This window comes from Talpa europaea (genome assembly GCF_964194135.1).
Source record: "Talpa europaea genome assembly, chromosome: 7".
NCBI lineage: Eukaryota > Metazoa > Chordata > Mammalia > Eulipotyphla > Talpidae > Talpa > Talpa europaea.
Window position 1 is genome coordinate 104,121,896 of NC_140074.1, and position 12,987 is coordinate 104,134,882.

The window sequence follows — 12,987 nt, forward strand, 5'->3', positions numbered from 1 at the left end:
CTGCTCTCAGGCGACACCCCAAGACATCCCCAGATGGACACAGAACCATGAGGGCTGCACCTATCAAAGCCAGGGTGATAGGGCCATCTACCTACCCTTCCTTGCTTCTTTCCTTCTTACATCTATCCTTCCTCCTGGAATGGGGACAGAAGGATATCACTGCCCTCAGCTGGGAACCATGAGGACAGCAGCCTGTCTCCCAGGGTCTATCCTTGACAGCCAACCCATGGCAAATTCACATGTACACGTTATACACAGCCAGCTTCATCCCACAGCCAGCCTGAACAGTCACTGCTGTTGCTCTGGCCAAGGCTGGGGGCCATGCCACCTCACCTTCCCAGGAGTTCTTGTAACTAAGCAAATTAACACCAAGGGGAAGATGGCTGTATATTATGAAACAATCAGCAAGTAAACGGCAATAAGACTCTAATCCAGGGATACCTGGGGCACCTGGGTAGAAGGGGGAACAGGTCCCAGCTGCCAACGCAGGAGCTATGGCCCAGGTTCACCACACAAGTGGTCAGAAGGCTCTACAGTCATGTGCATTCTGCCCCCACCACCAGAAGGGGACCCAAGGGAGCCAAGTAGCCAGTGTCCACTCTGGGTGTGGGAGGGGTGGGCTCCCTCTAGAAACACAGAGAACTGATATGAAAACCATTGATCTTTGCAAAGCATTATTGATTTTGCTGTGTGCTGGCACCAGTAGACGGGCCTCCCTTCTCACTCAGAGCCAGCCATTAGTGTGCACTCCCCAGCACTGGCCTAGACATCCCAGCTTGCTGCGGACAAGGCACTCCAGATGAAACGGCCTTGGACAAACCACACGGAGGGGGTCACATGATGCTGCCATTAAAGTGCTTTCCCTGCCCCTATACCCATCAGACAGCTGAGCAGCAGGGCTGCACCCCACACTTCAGCCCAGGCAGATGCATCGACTTCCAGGACCCCCAATAAGGTCACCAGAGCCCCACTCACAGGGGAGGCTCATTTCCAACAGACAGTGTGCTTTCAGGGAGGGGGGCTGGGAAACTCCTCAGCACCATTTCAGGCAGATGGAAGGAAAGAAAGATGGCAAAGCCCAGCCCATGCCCCACGCCATGCCAGCTCACCGTCCTGTAATACTGTGCGTGGAGGGAGCCATGCCCGGGGGGAACCTGTGCAAGTGAGGGACTTTGACAAAGAGGGACCCAACAGGGTTGCCTCTCAATGCCAGCAACCAGCTTTTCTTTGTTTGTTTGATTCTGCAGGTGCAGACACTTTTATCAGTCTGAAGGTCCGGCCAGGGGTGGGGGGCAATCCCTTCCCATACAAACACCACCCCTCGTTCCTGAAGGCCCTTTCCCTGGTAGGATGCAGTGCCAGGGCTCTCAAGGCGGGCCTGCCTCATTCTCCTTTATTTCTGAAGACGAAGGACGCAGACATCAACCATTCCAGTGACAATCGCGCCATTATCTCTGCCAGAATCCTGGCCCCATGCTAGCCAAGGCAGCCTGTTTCTGGGACACAGTAAACACTACCAAATAACAGCATCCAGGAAGTTAGCAGACAAGCCCCAGGCCTGGGACAGATAGGAGGTGACAGCCCACCCATGTCACCTCATGCAGCCACCTGCCACCCGCCCTCCCCCCCCCCCAAAAGGAAGCTTCCACCCCATGGTGCCCAGTTGACTTGAACAGACTCAGGACAAGAGGCCCAACTGCTTGGCTCCAGGCCTCAGGTCTGGCATGGCCTGCAGGGACCTGACCACCCATGCAGCTGGGTTGTGTTCAACGTAAAATGAGGTTTTCAAAACAAAAGCAGAACGACTTGCAGAAAGCAGGGCCCAACCAGTGACTGCAGGCCTCATTTGAAGCGACATGCCCACCTGTAGATGCCCATGCACTCCCCTCTCCCCAAAACTAAATCAAACGAGCATGGAGGGCACCACTCAATTCTTCTTCCCAGACTGCACCGGCGGAACCCCTTGGACTCGGCCCCTGCAGCTCACCAGGCGGCAGCAACAGGTGCAGCCAGGCTAAGGCTGGCGAATATCCCGGTTCCTGCTGGAACCACGCAGCCCAAACCCAAAAGGACGGCCGAGGCCTGCAGCCCTCCAAGCCAGGCAGACCTGCCCCACCTGTCTGAGTGCGCGCTCCGGCCGGCAGGGCACACTGGGGCCGCGGCCTCTGCGGCCTCCGCGCCCGAAATAGCAGCCCGCGGGGCCAGGCCTGGCAGGAGGGGCCGCGGGAGCCCGGCGCGGGCCGGCGGGGCCGCAGGGTCCCAGCCGAGCGGACCGAGCGCCGCCGGCCTGGCCCAGCGCGCCACCCCTTCGCCCGCCGGGTCAGCAGCCTGCCCGCGCCCCGCGCCGCGCGGAGCCACCTGCGCCGGGGAAGAGGCGCCGGGAGGGGGCCGGGGAAGCGCCAAGGGGTCCCCGAGAGGGTCGCGGGAGGAGGGTTCGGGGCCGGGGCTCCGGATGGGTCAGGACTGGAGTCCGGGTGCGGGGACCGGGTGGACGCCGGGTAGGAGCCAGGGGGGTGAGGCTGGGGGCGGCAGGGTGTCCGAGTGCGGCTCCGGAAGGGTCCCGGCGGGGGTCGGGATCCCGGGCCGCTGAGACGGTGTAAGGTCCCGGGGCAGCTCCGGGGCGGGAGCTCCGGGTGGGCCCCAGCGGGGTCCCCTAAACCCAGCGCACCTGCGCGGCCCGCGCCCTCCCCCGCGCTTACCTGGCGCGGCGCGTCCTGGCGCAGAGCCTGCGGTGCCCGGCCCTACGCGCCGGCGGCAGAATGGCAATGGCGACGGCGGCGGCGAGGCCCGGCTCCGAGAGCCGCGAGGCCGGGCGAGGCGTGCGGCGCGGGGATGCTGCGGCGCGAGGGCGCCGAGGCGGGCGAGGGCGGGCGGGCGGGGAGCGGCCGAGGCCCCGCCCCCGCCCCCGCCCTTCCCGCCTCCGCCCGCCCCTCCCCCTCCCTTTCCCTCTCCCCGCCTCCCCTCCCCCTCTCCCCGCCCCCGCCTTCCCTCCCCTTCCTTACCTTCCTCCACTCCTCTTCCTCCTGCCCCACCGCGCCCCACCTCTCCTCGCCTCCCTCCCGCTCTCCCCTCCCAGTCTTTGCCCGACTCTTACCCGAATAACAGGGCCCAAAGGCGCACCCCCCCACCTCTGGTCTAGTCTCTGGCTTCTGCTGGATCAAACAGAGATTCTGGTAACTGCCTTTACGCCTTCCTCACCACCTGCTAATGGCCTCTAGGAGCCTGGCCTAACCCACCCTTTCTAACAGCCCCCTCCTACCCTGCCTGCAAGGTCTCTTGCAATCCAGGCCCAGGTGCCTGCTATGTTGGGGAGCTGCAGTGTAGGCACAGCATGGCACCCAGGAAAAAGCTGACTTTGGGAACAAACAATCCAAACCAAGTCCCATCCCCCACGCACACACTTTCCTGGGGTGAGGAGGGCAGGCAGCTCCTCCAATACAGGTTTTCCTGCAGCCCTTCTGTGCCCTCATACCAACAATTCACAAAATTTTCATCATTTTCTGCATTAGAGGGCCAAAAGGCTCCTCAGTGTGGCCTCTGGTGAGGCATATCTGTGACTAGGCCCCAGGTTTGGGAGGCTAAGTGTCCTCAAAGACTCTTCCACCAAATAGGGAAAGGTGACAGGACCTGGACAGTAGCTGGAAGGGCCAGCAGGCCTGTTGAGGGGCGCTGTCCAGAGAATAGAATATAGTTCCCAATGAACTTACAGGTTCTTCAAGTATGGGGCATCAAGGTGCCCCCTCACCAGGCCTGGTCATAGCTCCCTGATTGCAGACACCACTAGGGTGCCTGAGGCCACTTTCCTGATGACCACAGACCGCCCAGAGCCACAAGCAAGTTTAAACCCATCTTAAATGACAAGTAGGGCCCAAGGGCCTTAAATTTCCCTTCAGGGGTGTAGGGTAAGTGAATTAATCAGGCTTTATATGGCACTAGCCTCTGTGGCTATCACCTGTGTCCTTGATTGTGTTGATGCAGAAGGCGCTTGGGAGTATGGGCACGTGGCACACATGCCTGATTGTGGACACATGGAGTAGGGGTGTGGGCATGTGTAAGTGTGCACACCTGAGCCTAGAGGCCAGAGCTATAAGGGCAGCATCACTCAGAGATAGACGGCAAGGGGGAAATGCCTATGAGAGGATGAGCAGAGTGACTACAGAAGAGGCGAGATCATGAAAGAACAACAGAGAGCCCAGAAAAGAAAATGCATATTCACTGGGGACCGGGGTGCTTGACAGCCTCCCGGCCCCCCAGCCTGGCTGCCCTGCACCTGGTGGCCTCACTATAATGGGTCTCTTGCCTTTCAGTGCAGGGACTCTGAGAGCCCTGGAGATACACACATGCAATAAAGCTAAGACAACTAAGACAGAGCCCAAGGGTGCTAGGAGTGGGGAGCTCACCCCTTCTCCCTTGGTGGGTGGGGATCAAGACCTGGAACCTGATAGACTCAAGTTTGAGTCTTGGCGCTAATGCTCCCCAGCTGACCGTGAGAGCCACAGCCTGCAAAGCAAGGATGAGGGACCATCTCTGAGGGCTTCGGAGCATCAGGGAAAGCATCTCAGGTCAAGCCACCTTGAGCTCACCTTCAGTGCTGGCAACTGTTAGATGGAAGTAGGAGTTAACTTTTCAAGCTCCCTTCCAGGTAGATCTGTGTTCCCCATCCTGTTTGGATTAAAACCAAAACAGGAAGGGATTAGGACAGGGCTGTTTAAACAGCATCCCTTCCCCCAAGAACGGACTCTCTCTTAAGATGGATAAATGTAAGCACTGCAGAGATGGTGGGGGGGGGGGGGGAGCAGGTATGCGCCTGTGTGCTTCCCTAGTGGGACATCACTGGAACACTATGCCCTTGCTTAGTGTCGAAAGACAGACCCCAGCATGCCATGGGAGGGTGGCTGATACACCTGCAGTCTTCAATCTGGAAAATCAATGCATGGAGCACAAGACAGAGGGATCTAAGTATTTGCAAGAACTGTCCAAGGAAGAAGGATTACCCTGTGGGGCGATGAAGGGCAGAATGAGGACAGATGGGTGGAAATTAGATGAGGAAGTAGATTTTCTCCCACTGGGAATGCTTTCTGACAGCTCTGCCTGCCGGAGAAGCATGTCCTTCAGAGCCAGTGTCTAGACAGTTTCTGGGCCACTGCGGGGACCGGCTGGAAGGGGGAGGCTGTGACTGCTGGAACGTCACCAGTTGTAAACCATGCTGTGCTCCCTATAACACCACACACTCTGCCCCTATCACCAGTGAGGGCCCAGAAACCCTTGGTTGCTGTAGGGAGTGACCAGATAAAGGTCTTTGTCTTGTTGTTGTTGCTAGTTTGCATTTTATTATGGGACATTTTAAATATATGCATAACAATTGCCAATAAACCAAACCCACAGTCTATAAGGAGACACTGATCTTGTCCCTCTGCTTCCCCTTGGGTAGCCAGACATGTTTGCAAGTGGCTGTGGACAGTTTTGTTTTTTTTTAAGTATTTTTTTAAAGATTTATTTAGTTATACAAGCACTGAGGTACAGACCAGAGGTGCAGGAGGGTGAGAGAATCCACCAGAAACAGAGAGGGGAGCAGAACAGGCAGAAGGACCGAAATACACTGCTGAGGGGAGCAACAGACGAAACAAGAGAGGTCTGCCGCGCCATGTGGGTAACTCCCTGGCCAGCCAGGAATCGAACCCATGCTGCAGAGGCTGCGGACATCTTCACAGCTCTGCACTCAACCCACTGCACCACCGGGGAGGTCCAGGGAGACAGTTTTAAATGTGAGCGTTTGAGCAAAGGAAGAAGTGTCTCAAGAGCTGGATGCAACCCCATGCTCAGCCTGGAGGGAGTAGGCTGAGCTGGCAAAGCCAAGGGGAGAAATGGGTCCTGGGCTGTGGTGTGCCTGGCAGCCTGTGCCTTTCCAGGCCTGCGGAAATGTCTTCTGAATGCAACCACGAAGCCCTCTCTGGATGTCGGGACCAGGCCTCCTCCGTGCTGCCAAAAGCACAATGCTCCCCACCCCTCCGTGCCCCCCCACCCCAGAAAAAATCTGTTATAGGACAGGAAGAGGGGTAGCCCAAGCCCCGCAAACCTGCCTATTCTAAATGGGTTCTGCCATCCGCCGCATCAACACAAAACATGAGACTTTAATGGGAAGGAACTTTAATAAAACTAGGAAACAATACATGTAAGGCAAAGAGTCTAGTTTCTAAATGAAGCACCCAAAGTTACCCATCCCCTCGTCGGTAAAACTCCATCCAAATGGGATCGGCGCAGAACAAGGCCCCAAAGCCTGCTACAAGTCTAAAGCATCTTCCAGTGGGGACCCACAGAAAAGGGTCACAAACAACCAGACAAGCCCGGAAGGAAAAGAGCAAAATCAACATCAAGATAAAAGCTGCCATTGTCACCTCCCCACGGTCTCACCCACATCTGTGTCACCCCGGCCACGACCAAAAGACAAGCGCAGTTTCTTCACGTGTCTCTAGGCTCCATGCGCCTCCTCCAGGTCTCCTGGCTCCATCCTGCTTCCTTCCTCAGTCTTTTCTGCAGCTTCTCCTCTTCCTGCTCAGCTCCACCCTCCCTTGTGTGGGGCAGGGAACCTCCCCCTTTCCTGGGGACCACCCTGTTACAGACCCACCTTCCTGGCAGCTTCTCTAAGGTAAAAGGTCCCCACAGGATCCCACCAGGCACGTTGTCAGAACTCCTTCTTCAGAAGAGGGGGGAAGTATCCAGGTGCCCTAGCCCGCCTTGGGCCATTACCCTCCAGGACCCCAGGACCCCAGACACCAGGCCACTTATCTTGAAAGCACATTCTGGCAGCAGCATGTAAATGAAGGCCTGTGAGCCTTGCTATTGTTCTGGGCACCCCAGCAGCATGTCAGCTGTCAGACCACTAAGTGCTAGCTCACCCGGGTTAAAGGGTGTAATCTTGCCCTCACCTACTCTTTCATAGCACTTTCAAGGGTTGCTAAGCCAGCACGGTGCATCCAGCCATCCTTTGTGATAGTCATAGAGTGAAAATATTCCAGAGAGGGAGGCTGGGGAAAGTGGCCCAGTGCTGCCCCAGTTGGAACCAGGAGAGTGGAAATTGGGAACAGCTGAACCGGATGCTGCTATGCCTGAATGGCCATAGCTTTAGCAGAGGGCAAGTCCTCGATTGACCTGCCCGGGCAGTGCCTGCCTGACCCACAGAGGCCATGGAAGCCAGCACTTCCCTCAGTCCCCTCCCCCTCAGCAAGAGCCTGTCAGGCATCATTTCTCCATGCTACTCACACTGTCAGAGCAGTGCCCCCCTCCCACAGTGCTGTCATCTCGAAATCTCTCAATTACAGTCAGCCCCAGGGCCACTACTGTTGTCTCTTGGTCTGTTCCTGGTTACTCTGGTCTTCATTTTGAGCTTCTAGAACTTAGTAAAGTCTGTTCATCTCTTTTCAGAAGGTACTTTTTGAAAGGTCCATGCAGGGGGCCGGAATGCAGGAGCCAACCAGGAAGCCCACCTGGGGGGCAGGAATGCAGATACCTGCCTGGAGGACTCAGACAATGAGCCTCCCCCCTCCCCCTACGAGTCTCATCTCAGACAAAGAACCTCTACCTGCCCCACAAACTTTTCCCGCCGTATGAGCCCAACTACCCACCTGACCTCTCCTCACCCTATAAAACCCTGCTTCCCCCTAACAACGTGCACGACGCCACTGACCCCTGCCTTGGGTCTGTGAGGTCCGCCCAGGACGCAATAAACTTTCCTTCCCAAACCCCACCAACTGGGAGAACATTTTTGCACCCAACACTAATGATAAAGGACTGATCACAAAAATCTGCAAAGAGCTGATGAGACTCAACAACAACAAAGAAAATAATCCAGTCAAAAAATGGGCAGAAGAGCTAAAAAGAAACTAAAAAGCTAAAAGGAAATGCAAATGGCCAACAGGCATATGAAAAAATGTTCAACATCACTTGTCATCAGGGAAATGCAAATCAAAACTACCATGAGATACCATCTTACACCAGTGAGAATGGCACATATTAAAAAAACTAGCAACAACAAATGTTGGCGAGGGTGTGGAGAAAAAGGAACTCTTCTGCACTGTTGGTGGGAGTGCAAACTGTTTGGTCCAACCACTGTGGAAAGCTGTGTGGAGATTTCTGGACCTACTAAACATAGAGCTTCCATATGATCCAGCAATTCCACTCCTAGGTATTTACCCAAAGGACACAGAAACATCAATTCCAAAGAACACCTGCACCCCTATGTTTATAGCAGCACTGTTTACAATAGCTAAGCTTTGGAAACAACCCAAATGCCCAAAAATAGATGACTGGATCAAGAAGATGTGGTACATATATACCATGGAATATTACTCAGCATTCAAAAAAGATAAACACATGCAATTTGCAGCAACATGGATGGCACTGGAAGGGATCACGCTCAGTGAAATAAGCCAAAAAGAAAAAGAAAAATACCGGATGGTCTCACTCATAGCAGGAATCTAGAAAACTTAAATAAGGGACCAGGAAAATGAATAACTATAAGAAAGTGAAAATCAAAATCAACAAAAAACTATGAACCAGAGACACTTTTAGGGGGGCGGGGGCGGGAGGGGAGGGATTGGGGTCAGAATGGGGGGGCTGCAATTGTATGGGGAATATAACAATAAAATTTATTATCAAAAAAAAAAATAAACTATGAAAAGAGGTTAAAAAAAAAAACAAAACTTTCCCTCCCTTTGAGAAATGTAGCCTGGCTCTCCTCTCCTTTACTGCGCCGAACCTTTCACTTTTAAGTACACAAAATAAAATACAAGACAGAAATGACACTGATGGTACTGAAATCTCATTATCAAAATAAATGTAATCCTTTTCCCTCTGTATTTATATATTGAGTAACATATTCTAGCAGCAGGTCTGATAACTAGTAATTTTGCAGTGATAAACTGCCTGGTATTTTGAGATGTGAAAATATCTGTGATTTCTCCTGGGGGCAGGTGGCATATTCTGCCAACATGATTGTGTTTTTGTTGCCTGCAGTGATATTTCAAAGAAATGCTTATTTTGAGTAACAGGCTAGTGGGGGGAAGTGTATTTCTTTTTTCCCCATTCAGTCCATCTATATAAACCCTCCAAAGTCAAGCCAGACTGAGAAATACTTAAAGGGAAGGAATTTGTGTCCCCAGCACCTAGCACAATGCTTATTTAAAATTGTCTTCAAATGTCACAACATTAACGAAGCTCAGGGGATTCTTGGGTGCAAGTGACGAAGTTCAGCTCTTCACATCTGAAGGTGCTGCAGGTATAGTTTGATCCAGCGGCTGAGGTGCCATTGTTGGATCTTCCTCTTGTATCTGACTCTTCTCCTTTCTCTCTGGTTCTAGTTCTCTTGGGGGTGGATTCACTCTCCTCTGCCACCGGGCTGCTGGAAACCTCAGTCCAAAATGACAAAGACTCCTCTTGCCATTCTGTGAGTCTCATGCAAGCACGTTGGTTGGCTAGGTTGGGTTTCATGCTCACGATACCAACTCGTAACCCTGGGCAGGGATGGGAGACCAGCGAAGTGGCGAAGTGGTAATTTCACAGGACCTAGGGGCTGGGTGAGGAGCAGTGCCTTAGTGGACAGATGCGCTGAGCAGACAAAACGGCATCCAGTTTTGTCAGAGCTGCAGGGTAAGTGAGTAATCACAGTGTTCTTTTGGGGAAGGGCTTCCTGCCGTAATAAAGAAAGCTAAAGTACAGTGACTTAACCTAAATAGTTTATTTATTCTTATATCACATTTCCCGGCAGGCAGGCAGCAGTGAGAGGCAGCCCCTCTGGGCGGCACCACCCGTCCAGCGAGAGAGGAAGGGCACACTCACAGCCAACAGGCCAGGTAGGGTCCACATCACCCTGTCACATGCCAACAATGACCGGTGACTATGGGACTTGTGTCATTGCTGGCTGAGTGGCTGTGCCTAAACTGCGTCTTCAGAGGAGGAGCAGCAGCTGTGGGAGGACAGTTAGGACTGCTGTACACACTTGGGTGTAATTAGAGCTACGATAAGTGTAAGAGGAAAAGTACTCACCCACCGAAACTTCTAAAATTAAAATACTGAGTGCTGACGAGGATGTGGAGGAAATGAACTCCCATCCATTGCCAGCGGGAGCGTGTGGTAGAGCAGCCACTTTGGAAAAATATTTAGCAGCGCTATTAAAGGTGAGTGCTTCTGGTCATTATGAGCCTGTCCATGCCGCCGCCCTGGCCTGGCCTGCCTGCCTGCCTGCACCCGCAGGTACAGGACAGCCTCCTCAGCGCCAGCTCTTCACACTTGCAGAGCGCTTGATGTTACTTTACTCGTTGGAACCAAAATTGTCTTGAAAGAAAGTATTCTTGCAAAGACTGCGTTTCAACCATCACCAAGGCCAGATTGTCTACGATGGAGGCAAAACACAAGAGAAAGTGAGCTATGTAGGAGATGCCAGTGAAAGACCTAGGAAACACTCAACGGTGTAGAAGTGCATCAGTTTATACTTTGAAGTCATTATGCAAACATAACAGAACCAGTCAAACAGTAAACAAAATAAGAAGTGACAACCCAGTGCTCTCGACCCATTTCCTGCCCTCTCTAGGACGATCTTCACACTCAGGTGCTTTTTCTTCCAGACATCTGCCTCGCTCAAATATGCAAATGTGTAAGACTCTTTTATTTTATTTTATTTTTTAAAAATATTTATTTATTTATTTAGACAAGCACTGGGTACAGTCAGAAGCACAGGAGGGTGAGAGAATTCACCAGAGCCAGAGCGGGGAGCAGAACAGGCAGACTGACGAAACACACTGCTGAGGGGAGCAGTGGGCGGCAGGAGAGGTCTGCACGCCATGTGGGACCCTCACCGGTGGCTGGGGATGGAACTTGCGGTGCAGAAGCTGTGGACAGCTTCGCAGCCCAGTGCTCAACCCCTGTGCCACCGGGGAGGCCCTGTAAGACTCTTTCAAATGTCTGTGATCAACTCTCACTCTTCCCACTTCTCCTTCCTTCTCTCTGTTATTTATTTTAGATGAGGCTACGTAATTTAAATTTCATTCATTTTATGGACACAGAGGGTGCTCATTTATATAAACTATCTCGTTTTTTTAAAATTTTTTTAAAGAAGGATTTATTTATTTATGCATACAAGAGCTGGGGTGTAGGCCAGAGGTGCAGGGGGTGAGAGGATTCACCAGAGACAGAGTGGGGAGCAGAACAGGCAGACTGACTGAAGCACACTGCTGAGGGGAGCAGCGGGAAAGACAGGAAAGGCCTGCTGCGCCATGTCAGTCACCTCCCTCGCTGGGGGGGGATCGAACTCATGCTGCAGTAACTGCGACTTGCTTCATAGTGCTGACACTTAACCCCTTGCACCAGCAGGGAGGCTCCCAAACTATCTCATTCTTTATAAAATCATTGAAAACCACCCTCAGAATAATGCACACCAGGTAAATAACAATTGAATCCAACAAGACAGAAGTATATTAAAAAAATATTGCTCACCCTGCCTCCCATTCTAAGCCCAGAAACACCATTTTGATTCTGGTCCTAGCTCCGTGACCCCGTAGATGTGCCCTGTCCCTGGCTCTGCTTTCTTTGTGAGGTAGCAGCTAAGGGCATCTTGGGGGGAGAGATGACTTAACACCCACCTGTTACCAATCTCTTGCCACCTCCAGTCAGATAAATATGTGCTATTGTAAGTTCCCCCATTTGCTTGTGTTGTCAAATGCTAGACTTGGGTGTTTATTTCTCCTACTCACTTTAGTAGGGTTCCTTGGACTCCCCACCCATTGAGATGAGATGCCACACCCCTTCCCTATTCCACCTTAATTCCACCCCTTTCTCCCATCCACTTGGGATCATTTTTTTTTTTAAAGATTTATTTATTTATACAATAGCTGGGGTATAGGCCAGAGGAGCAGGAGGGTGAGGGAATTCACCAGAGACAGAGTGGGTAGCAGAACAGACAGACAACTGAAAACACTGCTGAGGGGAGCAGCGGGCAAGACAGGAGAGGTCTGCCACACCATGTGGGTATCTCCCTGGCCAGCCAGGAATCGAACCCGCGTTGCCGAGGCTGCGACAGCCTCATAGTGTGCTCAACCGGCTGCACCACCAGGGAGGCCCCACTTGGGATCATTTTTCTGTATTACAGTCCACATCTGTCAATTTTAAAAACATACCAATCGGAAGGAACACGCACCTGATCCTAAGCTGCAGCTGTGATGCGCTGCAGAACTGGTGACAGGACAGAGCCTGTGGACTGGGACCTCGGAGGAGAATGTCCCCAGGCCAGGATAGCAGATGACCCAGTCCTTCAACCTCTAAGCAAAGCCACCATTCACTTGGCTTCGTGGCTGCCCTGCAGCATTGCTAGTTTTCACTTTTGTTTTGGAATTTCTATGCCTCTCTTTTGGAGTCTGAGCCTCCAGTGAAACACAGAGATGTTCTGTCCTGCTCATTACCTGTGAACATTTCTCCCTGGAATCATGTTGCTCCAAGAACTCTTCTTACACGCAAAGTTTCCTTTTTATATTGTTTTTATTTCATGGATATGCAATCCCCTCTTTTCTCTGAGGAATCTTAATTTTAGTTTTTTGTGGGGGGAAGATTTTTTAATTTGGTGTGATTTTTTCTTTTTTCTCTGAGTCCCTTTTCCTGGAGGGTTACTTTCTTTCTTTCAGCTACAATAATCCCTCCTATTGATCCTGGGCTGCTCGCTCAAAAATGAGTTTGGGTCCCTGAAATTCTGATCAGTTGTTGGTAAGCTCTCTGTGGAGTGCTTGGGGGCCCTGACTTTCTGTATCAGTCTTTCCTTTTTGACCATCCATTTTCCTGGCTGAGAACCAGGAAGAACCCATGTCCTCCCGGCTGGACAGAGTGGGGATGAGCCAGCTGTTCATTCTTTAACTGGGTTGGTGAAGGTCAGGAGGGTTTCCCTGTCAACCATCCATGCTCCTGCCATCCCCTGTGCCCAGCATCTCTGACACAGAAAGTGATGAA